Source organism: Ursus americanus, chromosome 22, assembly GCF_024610735.1.
Source record: "Ursus americanus isolate L20-20 chromosome 22, mUrsAme1.1.p, whole genome shotgun sequence".
Lineage (NCBI taxonomy): Eukaryota > Metazoa > Chordata > Mammalia > Carnivora > Ursidae > Ursus > Ursus americanus.
The window spans coordinates 55,020,884-55,038,908 of record NC_142148.1 but is presented as its reverse complement, the minus strand read 5'-3'; positions in this window follow the sequence as shown (position 1 = coordinate 55,038,908).

Here is an 18,025-nt window from a genome sequence, read left to right as displayed (position 1 = left end):
CAGGGAGTGAGAAGGGGCAGGGACTTCTGAGCCCATGGTGACCTTTAAAGGCTCCCCGCACCAAAACGCTGGTGCCCACGCTCCCACTCCCCAGCGCCCTCACCTCGGCTAGCCCTTCTACTCGCCGCACAGCGGGCAGATAGGGCCTGCCGGCCTCCTGGGGGCTAACCCTAACCCTAGGTCGGCCCCCCAGGGGCCCCTCCCAAGAGTCCTCCTGCCGCTACACCAGGGATCGGGGACCCCAAGCCCCAGAGCCAGACCCACCCTGCCACAACCCCGCCACCCAGGCCGCTAGGGGCGCCGCCAGTCATTCAGGGCGGGAGAAGGGACAGGGCCCTGGAGAAACCAGAGACATTTGAAGCCTCCCGTGCCAAAATGCAGGGGCCCAGGCTCCCCTTCGCCAGCGCCTTTACCTCCGCCCACCCACCTCTCGCCGCCCAGCCAGAGGATTGGGCCTGCCGGCCTCCTGGGTGCTAACTCTAACCCTAGGTCGGCCCGCGAGGAGCCCCTCCCAAGGGGCCTGGCCCCGCAACGCTGGGGATTGGGGATCCCCGAGCCGCAGCGCGGGACTCACCCCGCTGCCCCACTGCCAACGGAGCCGCTAGGGGCGTCGCTGGTTATTCAGGGCAGGAGAAAGGGCAGGGCCCTCCGAGCCATCGCAACATTTGAAGGCCCAGGGAGCCAAAATGCTGGGGACCACGCTCCTGCTGGGCATCGCCCTCAACCTGGCCCGCACCTCCGCTCCTCGCACAGCCGGCGACTTGGGCCTGCCAGCCTCCTGGGTGCTAACCCTAACCCTAGGACAGCCCCTGAAGCTCCCTTCCTAAGGGGCCTGGAGCCGCAACGCCAGGGATTGGGGACCCCCAGGCCCCAGCGCCTGATGCACGCTGCCGCCCCGCCCCACACGGGCCCCTAGGGGCGCCGCCATTCATTCAGGGTGGGAGAACTGGAGGGCCCTCCGAACCCCTACCGACATTCGAAGGCGCACCGAACCAAAACGCTTGGGCCCAGGCTCATGTTCACCAGCACCCTCACCTCGGCCCAACTCTCCCCTCGACGCGCAGGTGGTGTATCGGGCCTGCGGGGCTCCTGGAGGCTAACCCTAACCATAGGTTGGCCCCCGAGGGGCCCTTCCCAAGGGGCCTGGTGTCACAATGCTGGGGATGGGGACCCCGAGCCCATGTGCCGGACTCACCCTGCTGCCCCTCAGCAACCCGAGCCGCTAGAGGCCCCGCCGGTCAATCAGGGCAGGAGATCGGGCAGGGCCCTCCGACCCATGGCAACATTCGAAGGCCCAGGACGCCAAAACGCTGGGGACCATGCTCCTGCTTGCCATTGGCCTCAACTGGGCCCACATCTCCACTCCTCGCACAGCTGGCAGATCGGGCCTGCCGGCCTCTTGGGCTCTAATCCTAACCCTAGGATGGCCCCTGAGGGTCCTTTCCTAAGGGGCCTGGCGCCGCAACGCCAGGGATTGGGAACCCCCAAGCCCCAGCGCTGGATGCACCTTGCCGCCATGCCCCACACGTGGAGCTATGGGTGCAGCCATTCATTCAGGGTGGGAGAAAGGGCAGGTCCTTCCGAGCACCCACCGACCTTCGAAGGCCCCCCGCACTAAAAAGCTTGGGCTCATGCTCAGTCTCGCCAGTGCCCTCACCTCGTCGCAACCCTCAGCGTGCCGCACAGCCGCTGATCGGGTCCACCGGCCTCCTGGGGGCTAACCATGAGCCTAGATCGATCCCCAAGGGTCCACTCCCAAGGGGCTTGGCGCAGCAACGCCGGGGATTGGGGACCCCGAACCTCAACACCTGACTCACCCTGCCGCCCAGCCGCCACCCGGGGGCCTGGGGTGTTGCCTATCATTCAGGGCGGGAGAACAGGCAGGGCCCTCCAAGACACGGAGACCTTCGAAGGCCCCCCCGCGCAAAAACGGCAGACCCACCCTCGCACTCACCAGCGCCCTCACCTCCGTCCGCCACTCCACTCTCCACACAGCTGGCGAATAGGGCCTGCTGGCCTCCTGGGGGCTAAACCTAACCCTAGGTTGCCCCCGAGGGGCCTCTCCCAAGGGGCCTGGCGCCGCATCGCCGGGGATTGGGGACCCCCAAGCCCCAGCACCGGATGCGCCGTATCGCCCCTCCCCACCCTGGCCGCTAGGGGCGCCGCCGTTCATTCAGCGTGGGAGAACTGGCACGGCCCTCCGAACCCCCGCCGACCTTCGAAGGCGCCCCGAACCAAAACCCTTGGGCCCTGGCTCACGTTCACCAGCACCCTCACCTCGGCCCAACTCTCCGCTCGATGCACAGGTGGTGTATCGGGCCTGCGGGGCTCCGGGGGCTAACCCTAACCATAGGTCAGCCCCCGAGGGGCCCTTCCCAAGGGTCCTGGCGACGCAACGCTGGGGATGGGGACCCCGTGTCAAAGTGCTGGACTCACCCTGCTGCCCTTCAGCCACCCAAGCCACTAGGGGACCACCGGTCAATCAGGACAGGAGAACGGGCAGGGACCTTCAAAGGCCCCCCGCGCAAAAACGTTGGCTCCCATGCTCCTGCTCCCAGTGCCCTCACCTCGGCCCGCCCCTCCGCTTGATTCAGAGCCGGTGGATAGGGCCTGCCAAGCTTCTGGGGTTAACCATAACCCTAGGTCGGCCCCGTGGGGCACATCCCAAGGGGCCTGGCTCTGCCACGCTGGGGATTGGTGACTCAGAGCCCCAGAGCCAGACTCACCCTGCCGCACTGTCCCCACCCGGGCCGCTAGGGGCGCCGCCGGTCATTCAGGGCGGGAGAGCGGACAGGGCCTAGGAGAAACCAGAAACATTTGAAGCCTCCCGCCAAAATGCAGGGGCCCAGGCTCCCGCTCGCCAGAGCCTTTACCTCGGCCCGCGCACCTCTCGCCGACCAGCCAGAGGATTGGGCCTGCCGCCTCCTGGGTGCTAACTCTAAACCTAGGTCGGCCCCTTATGAGCCCCTCCCAAGGGGCCTGGCCCCGCAACGCTGGGGACTGGGGATCCCCGAGCCGCAGCGCGGGACTCCCCCCCGCCGCCCCACCGCCAACGGAGCTGCTAAGGGCGCCGCTGGTTATTCAGGGCAGGAGAACGGGCAGGGCCCTTCGAGCCATGGCAACATTCGAAGGCCCAGGGCCTGCCGGCCTCCTGGGAGCTAACCCTAACCATAGGTCGGCCCCCGAGGGGCCCTCCCCAAGGGGCCCGGCATCGCAACGCCGGGGATTGGGGACCCCCAAGACCCAGTGCCGGATGCACCCTGGCGACCCGCCTCACACGGGCCGCTAGGGGCGCCGCCATTCATTCAGGGTGGGAGAACAGCCAGGGCCCTCTGACCCCCCGCCGACATTCGAAGGCGCCCCGAACCAAAACGCTTGGGCCCAGGCTCATGTTCACCAGCACCCTCACTTCGGCCCAACTGTCCTCTCGATGCACAGGTGGTGTATCGGGCCTGCGTGGCTCCTGGGGGCTAACCCTAACCATAGGTCGGCCCCCAAGGGGCCCTTCCCCAGGGGACTGGCGTCCCAACGCGGGGGATGGGGACCCCGTGCCCAAGTGCCGGACTCACCCTGCTGCCCTTCAGCCGCCCAAGCCGCTGGGGGACCACGGGTCAATCAGGACAGGAGAACGGGCAGGGACCTCCGAGCCCGCGCTGACCTTCGAAGGCCCCGCGCGCAAAAACGTTGGCTCCCATGCTCCTGCTCTCAGCGCCCTCACCTCGGCCCGCCCCTCCGCTTGATTCAGAGCCGGTGGATAGGGCCTGCCAGGCTCCTGGGGGCTAACCAAAACCCTAGGTCGGCCCCGTGGGGCACATCCCAAGGGGCCTGGCTCTGCAACGCTGGGGATTGGTGACTCAGAGCCCCAGAGCCAGACAAACCCTGACCCACTATAGCCACCTGGGCCGCTAGGGGCGCCGCTGTTCATTCAGGGAGTGAGAAGGGGCAGGGACTTCTGAGCCCATGGTGACCTTTAAAGGCTCCCCGCACCAAAACGCTGGTGCCCACGCTCCCACTCCCCAGCGCCCTCACCTCGGCTAGCCCTTCTACTCGCCGCACAGCGGGCAGATAGGGCCTGCCGGCCTCCTGGGGGCTAACCCTAACCCTAGGTCGGCCCCCCAGGGGCCCCTCCCAAGAGTCCTCCTGCCGCTACACCAGGGATCGGGGACCCCAAGCCCCAGAGCCAGACCCACCCTGCCACAACCCCGCCACCCAGGCCGCTAGGGGCGCCGCCAGTCATTCAGGGCGGGAGAAGGGACAGGGCCCTGGAGAAACCGGAGACATTTGAAGCCTCCCGTGCCAAAATGCAGGGGCCCAGGCTCCCCTTCGCCAGCGCCTTTACCTCCGCCCACCCACCTCTCGCCGCCCAGCCAGAGGATTGGGCCTGCCGGCCTCCTGGGTGCTAACTCTAACCCTAGGTCGGCCCGCGAGGAGCCCCTCCCAAGGGGCCTGGCCCCGCAACGCTGGGGATTGGGGATCCCCGAGCCGCAGCGCGGGACTCACCCCGCTGCCCCACTGCCAACGGAGCCGCTAGGGGCGTCGCTGGTTATTCAGGGCAGGAGAAAGGGCAGGGCCCTCCGAGCCATCGCAACATTTGAAGGCCCAGGGAGCCAAAATGCTGGGGACCACGCTCCTGCTGGGCATCGCCCTCAACCTGGCCCGCACCTCCGCTCCTCGCACAGCCGGCGACTTGGGCCTGCCAGCCTCCTGGGTGCTAACCCTAACCCTAGGACAGCCCCTGAAGCTCCCTTCCTAAGGGGCCTGGAGCCGCAACGCCAGGGATTGGGGACCCCCAGGCCCCAGCGCCTGATGCACGCTGCCGCCCCGCCCCACACGGGCCCCTAGGGGCGCCGCCATTCATTCAGGGTGGGAGAACTGGAGGGCCCTCCGAACCCCTACCGACATTCAAAGGCGCACCGAACCAAAACGCTTGGGCCCAGGCTCATGTTCACCAGCACCCTCACCTCGGCCCAACTCTCCCCTCGACGCGCAGGTGGTGTATCGGGCCTGCGGGGCTCCTGGAGGCTAACCCTAACCATAGGTTGGCCCCCGAGGGGCCCTTCCCAAGGGGCCTGGTGTCACAATGCTGGGGATGGGGACCCCGAGCCCATGTGCCGGACTCACCCTGCTGCCCCTCAGCAACCCGAGCCGCTAGAGGCCCCGCCGGTCAATCAGGGCAGGAGATCGGGCAGGGCCCTCCGACCCATGGCAACATTCGAAGGCCCAGGACGCCAAAACGCTGGGGACCATGCTCCTGCTTGCCATTGGCCTCAACTGGGCCCACATCTCCACTCCTCGCACAGCTGGCAGATCGGGCCTGCCGGCCTCTTGGGCTCTAATCCTAACCCTAGGATGGCCCCTGAGGGTCCTTTCCTAAGGGGCCTGGCGCCGCAACGCCAGGGATTGGGAACCCCCAAGCCCCAGCGCTGGATGCACCTTGCCGCCATGCCCCACACGTGGAGCTATGGGTGCAGCCATTCATTCAGGGTGGGAGAAAGGGCAGGTCCTTCCGAGCACCCACCGACCTTCGAAGGCCCCCCGCACTAAAAAGCTTGGGCTCATGCTCAGTCTCGCCAGTGCCCTCACCTCGTCGCAACCCTCAGCGTGCCGCACAGCCGCTGATCGGGTCCACCGGCCTCCTGGGGGCTAACCATGAGCCTAGATCGATCCCCAAGGGTCCACTCCCAAGGGGCTTGGCGCAGCAACGCCGGGGATTGGGGACCCCGAACCTCAACACCTGACTCACCCTGCCGCCCAGCCGCCACCCGGGGGCCTGGGGTGTTGCCTATCATTCAGGGCGGGAGAACAGGCAGGGCCCTCCAAGACACGGAGACCTTCGAAGGCCCCCCCGCGCAAAAACGGCAGACCCACCCTCGCACTCACCAGCGCCCTCACCTCCGTCCGCCACTCCACTCTCCACACAGCTGGCGAATAGGGCCTGCTGGCCTCCTGGGGGCTAAACCTAACCCTAGGTTGCCCCCGAGGGGCCTCTCCCAAGGGGCCTGGCGCCGCATCGCCGGGGATTGGGGACCCCCAAGCCCCAGCACCGGATGCGCCGTATCGCCCCTCCCCACCCTGGCCGCTAGGGGCGCCGCCGTTCATTCAGCGTGGGAGAACTGGCACGGCCCTCCGAACCCCCGCCGACCTTCGAAGGCGCCCCGAACCAAAACCCTTGGGCCCTGGCTCACGTTCACCAGCACCCTCACCTCGGCCCAACTCTCCGCTCGATGCACAGGTGGTGTATCGGGCCTGCGGGGCTCCGGGGGCTAACCCTAACCATAGGTCAGCCCCCGAGGGGCCCTTCCCAAGGGTCCTGGCGACGCAACGCTGGGGATGGGGACCCCGTGTCAAAGTGCTGGACTCACCCTGCTGCCCTTCAGCCACCCAAGCCACTAGGGGACCACCGGTCAATCAGGACAGGAGAACGGGCAGGGACCTTCAAAGGCCCCCCGCGCAAAAACGTTGGCTCCCATGCTCCTGCTCCCAGTGCCCTCACCTCGGCCCGCCCCTCCGCTTGATTCAGAGCCGGTGGATAGGGCCTGCCAAGCTTCTGGGGTTAACCATAACCCTAGGTCGGCCCCGTGGGGCACATCCCAAGGGGCCTGGCTCTGCCACGCTGGGGATTGGTGACTCAGAGCCCCAGAGCCAGACTCACCCTGCCGCACTGTCCCCACCCGGGCCGCTAGGGGCGCCGCCGGTCATTCAGGGCGGGAGAGCGGACAGGGCCTAGGAGAAACCAGAAACATTTGAAGCCTCCCGCCAAAATGCAGGGGCCCAGGCTCCCGCTCGCCAGAGCCTTTACCTCGGCCCGCGCACCTCTCGCCGACCAGCCAGAGGATTGGGCCTGCCGCCTCCTGGGTGCTAACTCTAAACCTAGGTCGGCCCCTTATGAGCCCCTCCCAAGGGGCCTGGCCCCGCAACGCTGGGGACTGGGGATCCCCGAGCCGCAGCGCGGGACTCCCCCCCGCCGCCCCACCGCCAACGGAGCTGCTAAGGGCGCCGCTGGTTATTCAGGGCAGGAGAACGGGCAGGGCCCTTCGAGCCATGGCAACATTCGAAGGCCCAGGGCCTGCCGGCCTCCTGGGAGCTAACCCTAACCATAGGTCGGCCCCCGAGGGGCCCTCCCCAAGGGGCCCGGCATCGCAACGCCGGGGATTGGGGACCCCCAAGACCCAGTGCCGGATGCACCCTGGCGACCCGCCTCACACGGGCCGCTAGGGGCGCCGCCATTCATTCAGGGTGGGAGAACAGCCAGGGCCCTCTGACCCCCCGCCGACATTCGAAGGCGCCCCGAACCAAAACGCTTGGGCCCAGGCTCATGTTCACCAGCACCCTCACTTCGGCCCAACTGTCCTCTCGATGCACAGGTGGTGTATCGGGCCTGCGTGGCTCCTGGGGGCTAACCCTAACCATAGGTCGGCCCCCAAGGGGCCCTTCCCCAGGGGACTGGCGTCCCAACGCGGGGGATGGGGACCCCGTGCCCAAGTGCCGGACTCACCCTGCTGCCCTTCAGCCGCCCAAGCCGCTGGGGGACCACGGGTCAATCAGGACAGGAGAACGGGCAGGGACCTCCGAGCCCGCGCTGACCTTCGAAGGCCCCGCGCGCAAAAACGTTGGCTCCCATGCTCCTGCTCTCAGCGCCCTCACCTCGGCCCGCCCCTCCGCTTGATTCAGAGCCGGTGGATAGGGCCTGCCAGGCTCCTGGGGGCTAACCAAAACCCTAGGTCGGCCCCGTGGGGCACATCCCAAGGGGCCTGGCTCTGCAACGCTGGGGATTGGTGACTCAGAGCCCCAGAGCCAGACAAACCCTGACCCACTATAGCCACCTGGGCCGCTAGGGGCGCCGCTGTTCATTCAGGGAGTGAGAAGGGGCAGGGACTTCTGAGCCCATGGTGACCTTTAAAGGCTCCCCGCACCAAAACGCTGGTGCCCACGCTCCCACTCCCCAGCGCCCTCACCTCGGCTAGCCCTTCTACTCGCCGCACAGCGGGCAGATAGGGCCTGCCGGCCTCCTGGGGGCTAACCCTAACCCTAGGTCGGCCCCCCAGGGGCCCCTCCCAAGAGTCCTCCTGCCGCTACACCAGGGATCGGGGACCCCAAGCCCCAGAGCCAGACCCACCCTGCCACAACCCCGCCACCCAGGCCGCTAGGGGCGCCGCCAGTCATTCAGGGCGGGAGAAGGGACAGGGCCCTGGAGAAACCGGAGACATTTGAAGCCTCCCGTGCCAAAATGCAGGGGCCCAGGCTCCCCTTCGCCAGCGCCTTTACCTCCGCCCACCCACCTCTCGCCGCCCAGCCAGAGGATTGGGCCTGCCGGCCTCCTGGGTGCTAACTCTAACCCTAGGTCGGCCCGCGAGGAGCCCCTCCCAAGGGGCCTGGCCCCGCAACGCTGGGGATTGGGGATCCCCGAGCCGCAGCGCGGGACTCACCCCGCTGCCCCACTGCCAACGGAGCCGCTAGGGGCGTCGCTGGTTATTCAGGGCAGGAGAAAGGGCAGGGCCCTCCGAGCCATCGCAACATTTGAAGGCCCAGGGAGCCAAAATGCTGGGGACCACGCTCCTGCTGGGCATCGCCCTCAACCTGGCCCGCACCTCCGCTCCTCGCACAGCCGGCGACTTGGGCCTGCCAGCCTCCTGGGTGCTAACCCTAACCCTAGGACAGCCCCTGAAGCTCCCTTCCTAAGGGGCCTGGAGCCGCAACGCCAGGGATTGGGGACCCCCAGGCCCCAGCGCCTGATGCACGCTGCCGCCCCGCCCCACACGGGCCCCTAGGGGCGCCGCCATTCATTCAGGGTGGGAGAACTGGAGGGCCCTCCGAACCCCTACCGACATTCGAAGGCGCACCGAACCAAAACGCTTGGGCCCAGGCTCATGTTCACCAGCACCCTCACCTCGGCCCAACTCTCCCCTCGACGCGCAGGTGGTGTATCGGGCCTGCGGGGCTCCTGGAGGCTAACCCTAACCATAGGTTGGCCCCCGAGGGGCCCTTCCCAAGGGGCCTGGTGTCACAATGCTGGGGATGGGGACCCCGAGCCCATGTGCCGGACTCACCCTGCTGCCCCTCAGCAACCCGAGCCGCTAGAGGCCCCGCCGGTCAATCAGGGCAGGAGATCGGGCAGGGCCCTCCGACCCATGGCAACATTCGAAGGCCCAGGACGCCAAAACGCTGGGGACCATGCTCCTGCTTGCCATTGGCCTCAACTGGGCCCACATCTCCACTCCTCGCACAGCTGGCAGATCGGGCCTGCCGGCCTCTTGGGCTCTAATCCTAACCCTAGGATGGCCCCTGAGGGTCCTTTCCTAAGGGGCCTGGCGCCGCAATGCCAGGGATTGGGAACCCCCAAGCCCCAGCGCTGGATGCACCTTGCCGCCATGCCCCACACGTGGAGCTAGGGGTGCAGCCATTCATTCAGGGTGGGAGAACGGGCAGGTCCTTCCGAGCCCCCACCGACCTTCGAAGGCCCCCCGCACTAAAAAGCTTGGGCTCATGCTCAGTCTCGCCAGTGCCCTCACCTCGTCGCAACCCTCAGCGTGCCGCACAGCCGCTGATCGGGTCCACCGGCCTCCTGGGGGCTAACCATGAGCCTAGATCGATCCCCAAGGGTCCACTCCCAAGGGGCTTGGCGCAGCAACGCCGGGGATTGGGGACCCCGAACCTCAACACCTGACTCACCCTGCCGCCCAGCCGCCACCCGGGGGCCTGGGGTGTTGCCTATCATTCAGGGTGGGAGAACTGGAGGGCCCTCCGAACCCCTACCGACATTCGAAGGCGCACCGAACCAAAACGCTTGGGCCCAGGCTCATGTTCACCAGCACCCTTACCTCGGCCCAACTCTCCCCTCGACGCGCAGGTGGTGTATCGGGCCTGCGGGGCTCCTGGAGGCTAACCCTAACCATAGGTTGGCCCCCGAGGGGCCCTTCCCAAGGGGCCTGGTGTCACAATGCTGGGGATGGGGACCCCGAGCCCATGTGCCGGACTCACCCTGCTGCCCCTCAGCAACCTGAGCCGCTAGAGGCCCCGCCGGTCAATCAGGGCAGGAGATCGGGCAGGGCCCTCCGACTCATGGCAACATTCGAAGGCCCAGGACGCCAAAACGCTGGGGACCATGCTCCTGCTTGCCATTGGCCTCAACTGGGCCCGCATCTCCACTCCTCGCACAGCTGGCAGATCGGGCCTGCCGGCCTCTTGGGCTCTAATCCTAACCCTAGGATGGCCCCTGAGGGTCCTTTCCTAAGGGCCCTGGCGCCGCAACGCCAGGGATTGGGAACCCCCAAGCCCCAGTGCTGGATGCACCTTGCCGCCATGCCCCACACGTGGAGCTATGGGTGCAGCCATTCATTCAGGGTGGGAGAACGGGCAGGTCCTTCCGAGCCCCCACCGACCTTCGAAGGCCCCCCGCACTAAAAAGCTTGGGCTCATGCTCAGTCTCGCCAGTGCCCTCACCTCGTCGCAACCCTCAGCGTGCCGCACAGCCGCTGATCGGGTCCACCGGCCTCCTGGGGGCTAACCATGAGCCTAGATCGATCCCCAAGGGTCCACTCCCAAGGGGCTTGGCGCAGCAACGCCGGGGATTGGGGACCCCGAACCTCAACACCTGACTCACCCTGCCGCCCAGCCGCCACCCGGGGGCCTGGGGTGTTGCCTATCATTCAGGGCGGGAGAACAGGCAGGGCCCTCCAAGACACGGAGACCTTCGAAGGCCCCCCCGCGCAAAAACGGCAGACCCACCCTCGCACTCACCAGCGCCCTCACCTCCGTCCGCCACTCCACTCTCCACACAGCTGGCGAATAGGGCCTGCTGGCCTCCTGGGGGCTAAACCTAACCCTAGGTTGCCCCCGAGGGGCCTCTCCCAAGGGGCCTGGCGCCGCATCGCCGGGGATTGGGGACCCCCAAGCCCCAGCACCGGATGCGCCGTATCGCCCCTCCCCACCCTGGCCGCTAGGGGCGCCGCCGTTCATTCAGCGTGGGAGAACTGGCACGGCCCTCCGAACCCCCGCCGACCTTCGAAGGCGCCCCGAACCAAAACCCTTGGGCCCTGGCTCACGTTCACCAGCACCCTCACCTCGGCCCAACTCTCCGCTCGATGCACAGGTGGTGTATCGGGCCTGCGGGGCTCCGGGGGCTAACCCTAACCATAGGTCAGCCCCCGAGGGGCCCTTCCCAAGGGTCCTGGCGACGCAACGCTGGGGATGGGGACCCCGTGTCAAAGTGCTGGACTCACCCTGCTGCCCTTCAGCCACCCAAGCCACTAGGGGACCACCGGTCAATCAGGACAGGAGAACGGGCAGGGACCTTCAAAGGCCCCCCGCGCAAAAACGTTGGCTCCCATGCTCCTGCTCCCAGTGCCCTCACCTCGGCCCGCCCCTCCGCTTGATTCAGAGCCGGTGGATAGGGCCTGCCAAGCTTCTGGGGTTAACCATAACCCTAGGTCGGCCCCGTGGGGCACATCCCAAGGGGCCTGGCTCTGCCACGCTGGGGATTGGTGACTCAGAGCCCCAGAGCCAGACTCACCCTGCCGCACTGTCCCCACCCGGGCCGCTAGGGGCGCCGCCGGTCATTCAGGGCGGGAGAGCGGACAGGGCCTAGGAGAAACCAGAAACATTTGAAGCCTCCCGCCAAAATGCAGGGGCCCAGGCTCCCGCTCGCCAGAGCCTTTACCTCGGCCCGCGCACCTCTCGCCGACCAGCCAGAGGATTGGGCCTGCCGCCTCCTGGGTGCTAACTCTAAACCTAGGTCGGCCCCTTATGAGCCCCTCCCAAGGGGCCTGGCCCCGCAACGCTGGGGACTGGGGATCCCCGAGCTGCAGCGCGGGACTCCCCCCCGCCGCCCCACCGCCAACGGAGCTGCTAAGGGCGCCGCTGGTTATTCAGGGCAGGAGAACGGGCAGGGCCCTTCGAGCCATGGCAACATTCGAAGGCCCAGGGCCTGCCGGCCTCCTGGGAGCTAACCCTAACCATAGGTCGGCCCCCGAGGGGCCCTCCCCAAGGGGCCCGGCATCGCAACGCCGGGGATTGGGGACCCCCAAGACCCAGTGCCGGATGCACCCTGGCGACCCGCCTCACACGGGCCGCTAGGGGCGCCGCCATTCATTCAGGGTGGGAGAACAGCCAGGGCCCTCTGACCCCCCGCCGACATTCGAAGGCGCCCCGAACCAAAACGCTTGGGCCCAGGCTCATGTTCACCAGCACCCTCACTTCGGCCCAACTGTCCTCTCGATGCACAGGTGGTGTATCGGGCCTGCGTGGCTCCTGGGGGCTAACCCTAACCATAGGTCGGCCCCCAAGGGGCCCTTCCCCAGGGGACTGGCGTCCCAACGCGGGGGATGGGGACCCCGTGCCCAAGTGCCGGACTCACCCTGCTGCCCTTCAGCCGCCCAAGCCGCTGGGGGACCACGGGTCAATCAGGACAGGAGAACGGGCAGGGACCTCCGAGCCCGCGCTGACCTTCGAAGGCCCCACGCGCAAAAACGTTGGCTCCCATGCTCCTGCTCTCAGCGCCCTCACCTCGGCCCGCCCCTCCGCTTGATTCAGAGCCGGTGGATAGGGCCTGCCAGGCTCCTGGGGGCTAACCAAAACCCTAGGTCGGCCCCGTGGGGCACATCCCAAGGGGCCTGGCTCTGCAACGCTGGGGATTGGTGACTCAGAGCCCCAGAGCCAGACAAACCCTGACCCACTATAGCCACCTGGGCCGCTAGGGGCGCCGCTGTTCATTCAGGGAGTGAGAAGGGGCAGGGACTTCTGAGCCCATGGTGACCTTTAAAGGCTCCCCGCACCAAAACGCTGGTGCCCACGCTCCCACTCCCCAGCGCCCTCACCTCGGCTAGCCCTTCTACTCGCCGCACAGCGGGCAGATAGGGCCTGCCGGCCTCCTGGGGGCTAACCCTAACCCTAGGTCGGCCCCCCAGGGGCCCCTCCCAAGAGTCCTCCTGCCGCTACACCAGGGATCGGGGACCCCAAGCCCCAGAGCCAGACCCACCCTGCCACAACCCCGCCACCCAGGCCGCTAGGGGCGCCGCCAGTCATTCAGGGCGGGAGAAGGGACAGGGCCCTGGAGAAACCGGAGACATTTGAAGCCTCCGTGCCAAAATGCAGGGGCCCAGGCTCCCGTTCGCCAGCGCCTTTACCTCCGCCCACCCACCTCTCGCCGCCCAGCCAGAGGATTGGGCCTGCCGGCCTCCTGGGTGCTAACTCTAACCCTAGGTCGGCCCACGAGGAGCCCCTCCCAAGGGGCCTGGCCCCGCAACGCTGGGGATTGGGGATCCCCGAGCCGCAGCGCGGGACTCACCCCGCTGCCCCACTGCCAACGGAGCCGCTAGGGGCGTCGCTGGTTATTCAGGGCAGGAGAAAGGGCAGGGCCCTCCGAGCCATCGCAACATTTGAAGGCCCAGGGAGCCAAAATGCTGGGGACCACGCTCCTGCTGGGCATCGCCCTCAACCTGGCCCGCACCTCCGCTCCTCGCACAGCCGGCGACTTGGGCCTGCCAGCCTCCTGGGTGCTAACCCTAACCCTAGGACAGCCCCTGAAGCTCCCTTCCCAAGGGGCCTGGTGTCACAATGCTGGGGATGGGGACCCCGAGCCCATGTGCCGGACTCACCCTGCTGCCCCTCAGCAACCTGAGCCGCTAGAGGCCCCGCCGGTCAATCAGGGCAGGAGATCGGGCAGGGCCCTCCGACTCATGGCAACATTCGAATGCCCAGGACGCCAAAACGCTGGGGACCATGCTCCTGCTTGCCATTGGCCTCAACTGGGCCCGCATCTCCACTCCTCGCACAGCTGGCAGATCGGGCCTGCCGGCCTCTTGGGCTCTAATCCTAACCCTAGGATGGCCCCTGAGGGTCCTTTCCTAAGGGCCCTGGCGCCGCAACGCCAGGGATTGGGAACCCCCAAGCCCCAGTGCTGGATGCACCTTGCCGCCATGCCCCACACGTGGAGCTAGGGGTGCAGCCATTCATTCAGGGTGGGAGAACGGGCAGGTCCTTCCGAGCCCCCACCGACCTTCGAAGGCCCCCCGCACTAAAAAGCTTGGGCTCATGCTCAGTCTCGCCAGTGCCCTCACCTCGTCGCAACCCTCAGCGTGCCGCACAGCCGCTGATCGGGTCCACCGGCCTCCTGGGGGCTAACCATGAGCCTAGATCGATCCCCAAGGGTCCACTCCCAAGGGGCTTGGCGCAGCAACGCCGGGGATTGGGGACCCCGAACCTCAACACCTGACTCACCCTGCCGCCCAGCCGCCACCCGGGGGCCTGGGGTGTTGCCTATCATTCAGGGCGGGAGAACAGGCAGGGCCCTCCAAGACACGGAGACCTTCGAAGGCCCCCCCGCGCAAAAACGGCAGACCCACCCTCGCACTCACCAGCGCCCTCACCTCCGTCCGCCACTCCACTCTCCACACAGCTGGCGAATAGGGCCTGCTGGCCTCCTGGGGGCTAAACCTAACCCTAGGTTGCCCCCGAGGGGCCTCTCCCAAGGGGCCTGGCGCCGCATCGCCGGGGATTGGGGACCCCCAAGCCCCAGCACCGGATGCGCCGTATCGCCCCTCCCCACCCTGGCCGCTAGGGGCGCCGCCGTTCATTCAGCGTGGGAGAACTGGCACGGCCCTCCGAACCCCCGCCGACCTTCGAAGGCGCCCCGAACCAAAACCCTTGGGCCCTGGCTCACGTTCACCAGCACCCTCACCTCGGCCCAACTCTCCGCTCGATGCACAGGTGGTGTATCGGGCCTGCGGGGCTCCGGGGGCTAACCCTAACCATAGGTCAGCCCCCGAGGGGCCCTTCCCAAGGGTCCTGGCGACGCAACGCTGGGGATGGGGACCCCGTGTCAAAGTGCTGGACTCACCCTGCTGCCCTTCAGCCACCCAAGCCACTAGGGGACCACCGGTCAATCAGGACAGGAGAACGGGCAGGGACCTTCAAAGGCCCCCCGCGCAAAAACGTTGGCTCCCATGCTCCTGCTCCCAGTGCCCTCACCTCGGCCCGCCCCTCCGCTTGATTCAGAGCCGGTGGATAGGGCCTGCCAAGCTTCTGGGGTTAACCATAACCCTAGGTCGGCCCCGTGGGGCACATCCCAAGGGGCCTGGCTCTGCCACGCTGGGGATTGGTGACTCAGAGCCCCAGAGCCAGACTCACCCTGCCGCACTGTCCCCACCCGGGCCGCTAGGGGCGCCGCCGGTCATTCAGGGCGGGAGAGCGGACAGGGCCTAGGAGAAACCAGAAACATTTGAAGCCTCCCGCCAAAATGCAGGGGCCCAGGCTCCCGCTCGCCAGAGCCTTTACCTCGGCCCGCGCACCTCTCGCCGACCAGCCAGAGGATTGGGCCTGCCGCCTCCTGGGTGCTAACTCTAAACCTAGGTCGGCCCCTTATGAGCCCCTCCCAAGGGGCCTGGCCCCGCAACGCTGGGGACTGGGGATCCCCGAGCCGCAGCGCGGGACTCCCCCCCGCCGCCCCACCGCCAACGGAGCTGCTAAGGGCGCCGCTGGTTATTCAGGGCAGGAGAACGGGCAGGGCCCTTCGAGCCATGGCAACATTCGAAGGCCCAGGGCCTGCCGGCCTCCTGGGAGCTAACCCTAACCATAGGTCGGCCCCCGAGGGGCCCTCCCCAAGGGGCCCGGCATCGCAACGCCGGGGATTGGGGACCCCCAAGACCCAGTGCCGGATGCACCCTGGCGACCCGCCTCACACGGGCCGCTAGGGGCGCCGCCATTCATTCAGGGTGGGAGAACAGCCAGGGCCCTCTGACCCCCCGCCGACATTCGAAGGCGCCCCGAACCAAAACGCTTGGGCCCAGGCTCATGTTCACCAGCACCCTCACTTCGGCCCAACTGTCCTCTCGATGCACAGGTGGTGTATCGGGCCTGCGTGGCTCCTGGGGGCTAACCCTAACCATAGGTCGGCCCCCAAGGGGCCCTTCCCCAGGGGACTGGCGTCCCAACGCGGGGGATGGGGACCCCGTGCCCAAGTGCCGGACTCACCCTGCTGCCCTTCAGCCGCCCAAGCCGCTGGGGGACCACGGGTCAATCAGGACAGGAGAACGGGCAGGGACCTCCGAGCCCGCGCTGACCTTCGAAGGCCCCACGCGCAAAAACGTTGGCTCCCATGCTCCTGCTCTCAGCGCCCTCACCTCGGCCCGCCCCTCCGCTTGATTCAGAGCCGGTGGATAGGGCCTGCCAGGCTCCTGGGGGCTAACCAAAACCCTAGGTCGGCCCCGTGGGGCACATCCCAAGGGGCCTGGCTCTGCAACGCTGGGGATTGGTGACTCAGAGCCCCAGAGCCAGACAAACCCTGACCCACTATAGCCACCTGGGCCGCTAGGGGCGCCGCTGTTCATTCAGGGAGTGAGAAGGGGCAGGGACTTCTGAGCCCATGGTGACCTTTAAAGGCTCCCCGCACCAAAACGCTGGTGCCCACGCTCCCACTCCCCAGCGCCCTCACCTCGGCTAGCCCTTCTACTCGCCGCACAGCGGGCAGATAGGGCCTGCCGGCCTCCTGGGGGCTAACCCTAACCCTAGGTCGGCCCCCCAGGGGCCCCTCCCAAGAGTCCTCCTGCCGCTACACCAGGGATCGGGGACCCCAAGCCCCAGAGCCAGACCCACCCTGCCACAACCCCGCCACCCAGGCCGCTAGGGGCGCCGCCAGTCATTCAGGGCGGGAGAAGGGACAGGGCCCTGGAGAAACCGGAGACATTTGAAGCCTCCGTGCCAAAATGCAGGGGCCCAGGCTCCCGTTCGCCAGCGCCTTTACCTCCGCCCACCCACCTCTCGCCGCCCAGCCAGAGGATTGGGCCTGCCGGCCTCCTGGGTGCTAACTCTAACCCTAGGTCGGCCCACGAGGAGCCCCTCCCAAGGGGCCTGGCCCCGCAACGCTGGGGATTGGGGATCCCCGAGCCGCAGCGCGGGACTCACCCCGCTGCCCCACTGCCAACGGAGCCGCTAGGGGCGTCGCTGGTTATTCAGGGCAGGAGAAAGGGCAGGGCCCTCCGAGCCATCGCAACATTTGAAGGCCCAGGGAGCCAAAATGCTGGGGACCACGCTCCTGCTGGGCATCGCCCTCAACCTGGCCCGCACCTCCGCTCCTCGCACAGCCGGCGACTTGGGCCTGCCAGCCTCCTGGGTGCTAACCCTAACCCTAGGACAGCCCCTGAAGCTCCCTTCCTAAGGGGCCTGGAGCCGCAACGCCAGGGATTGGGGACCCCCAGGCCCCAGCGCCTGATGCACGCTGCCGCCCCGCCCCACACGGGCCCCTAGGGGCGCCGCCATTCATTCAGGGTGGGAGAACTGGAGGGCCCTCCGAACCCCTACCGACATTCGAAGGCGCACCGAACCAAAACGCTTGGGCCCAGGCTCATGTTCACCAGCACCCTCACCTCGGCCCAACTCTCCCCTCGACGCGCAGGTGGTGTATCGGGCCTGCGGGGCTCCTGGAGGCTAACCCTAACCATAGGTTGGCCCCCGAGGGGCCCTTCCCAAGGGGCCTGGTGTCACAATGCTGGGGATGGGGACCCCGAGCCCATGTGCCGGACTCACCCTGCTGCCCCTCAGCAACCCGAGCCGCTAGAGGCCCCGCCGGTCAATCAGGGCAGGAGATCGGGCAGGGCCCTCCGACCCATGGCAACATTCGAAGGCCCAGGACGCCAAAACGCTGGGGACCATGCTCCTGCTTGCCATTGGCCTCAACTGGGCCCGCATCTCCACTCCTCGCACAGCTGGCAGATCGGGCCTGCCGGCCTCTTGGGCTCTAATCCTAACCCTAGGATGGCCCCTGAGGGTCCTTTCCTAAGGGGCCTGGCGCCGCAACGCCAGGGATTGGGAACCCCCAAGCCCCAGCGCTGGATGCACCTTGCCGCCATGCCCCACACGTGGAGCTAGGGGTGCAGCCATTCATTCAGGGTGGGAGAACGGGCAGGTCCTTCCGAGCCCCCACCGACCTTCGAAGGCCCCCCGCACTAAAAAGCTTGGGCTCATGCTCAGTCTCGCCAGTGCCCTCACCTCGTCGCAACCCTCAGCGTGCCGCACAGCCGCTGATCGGGTCCAC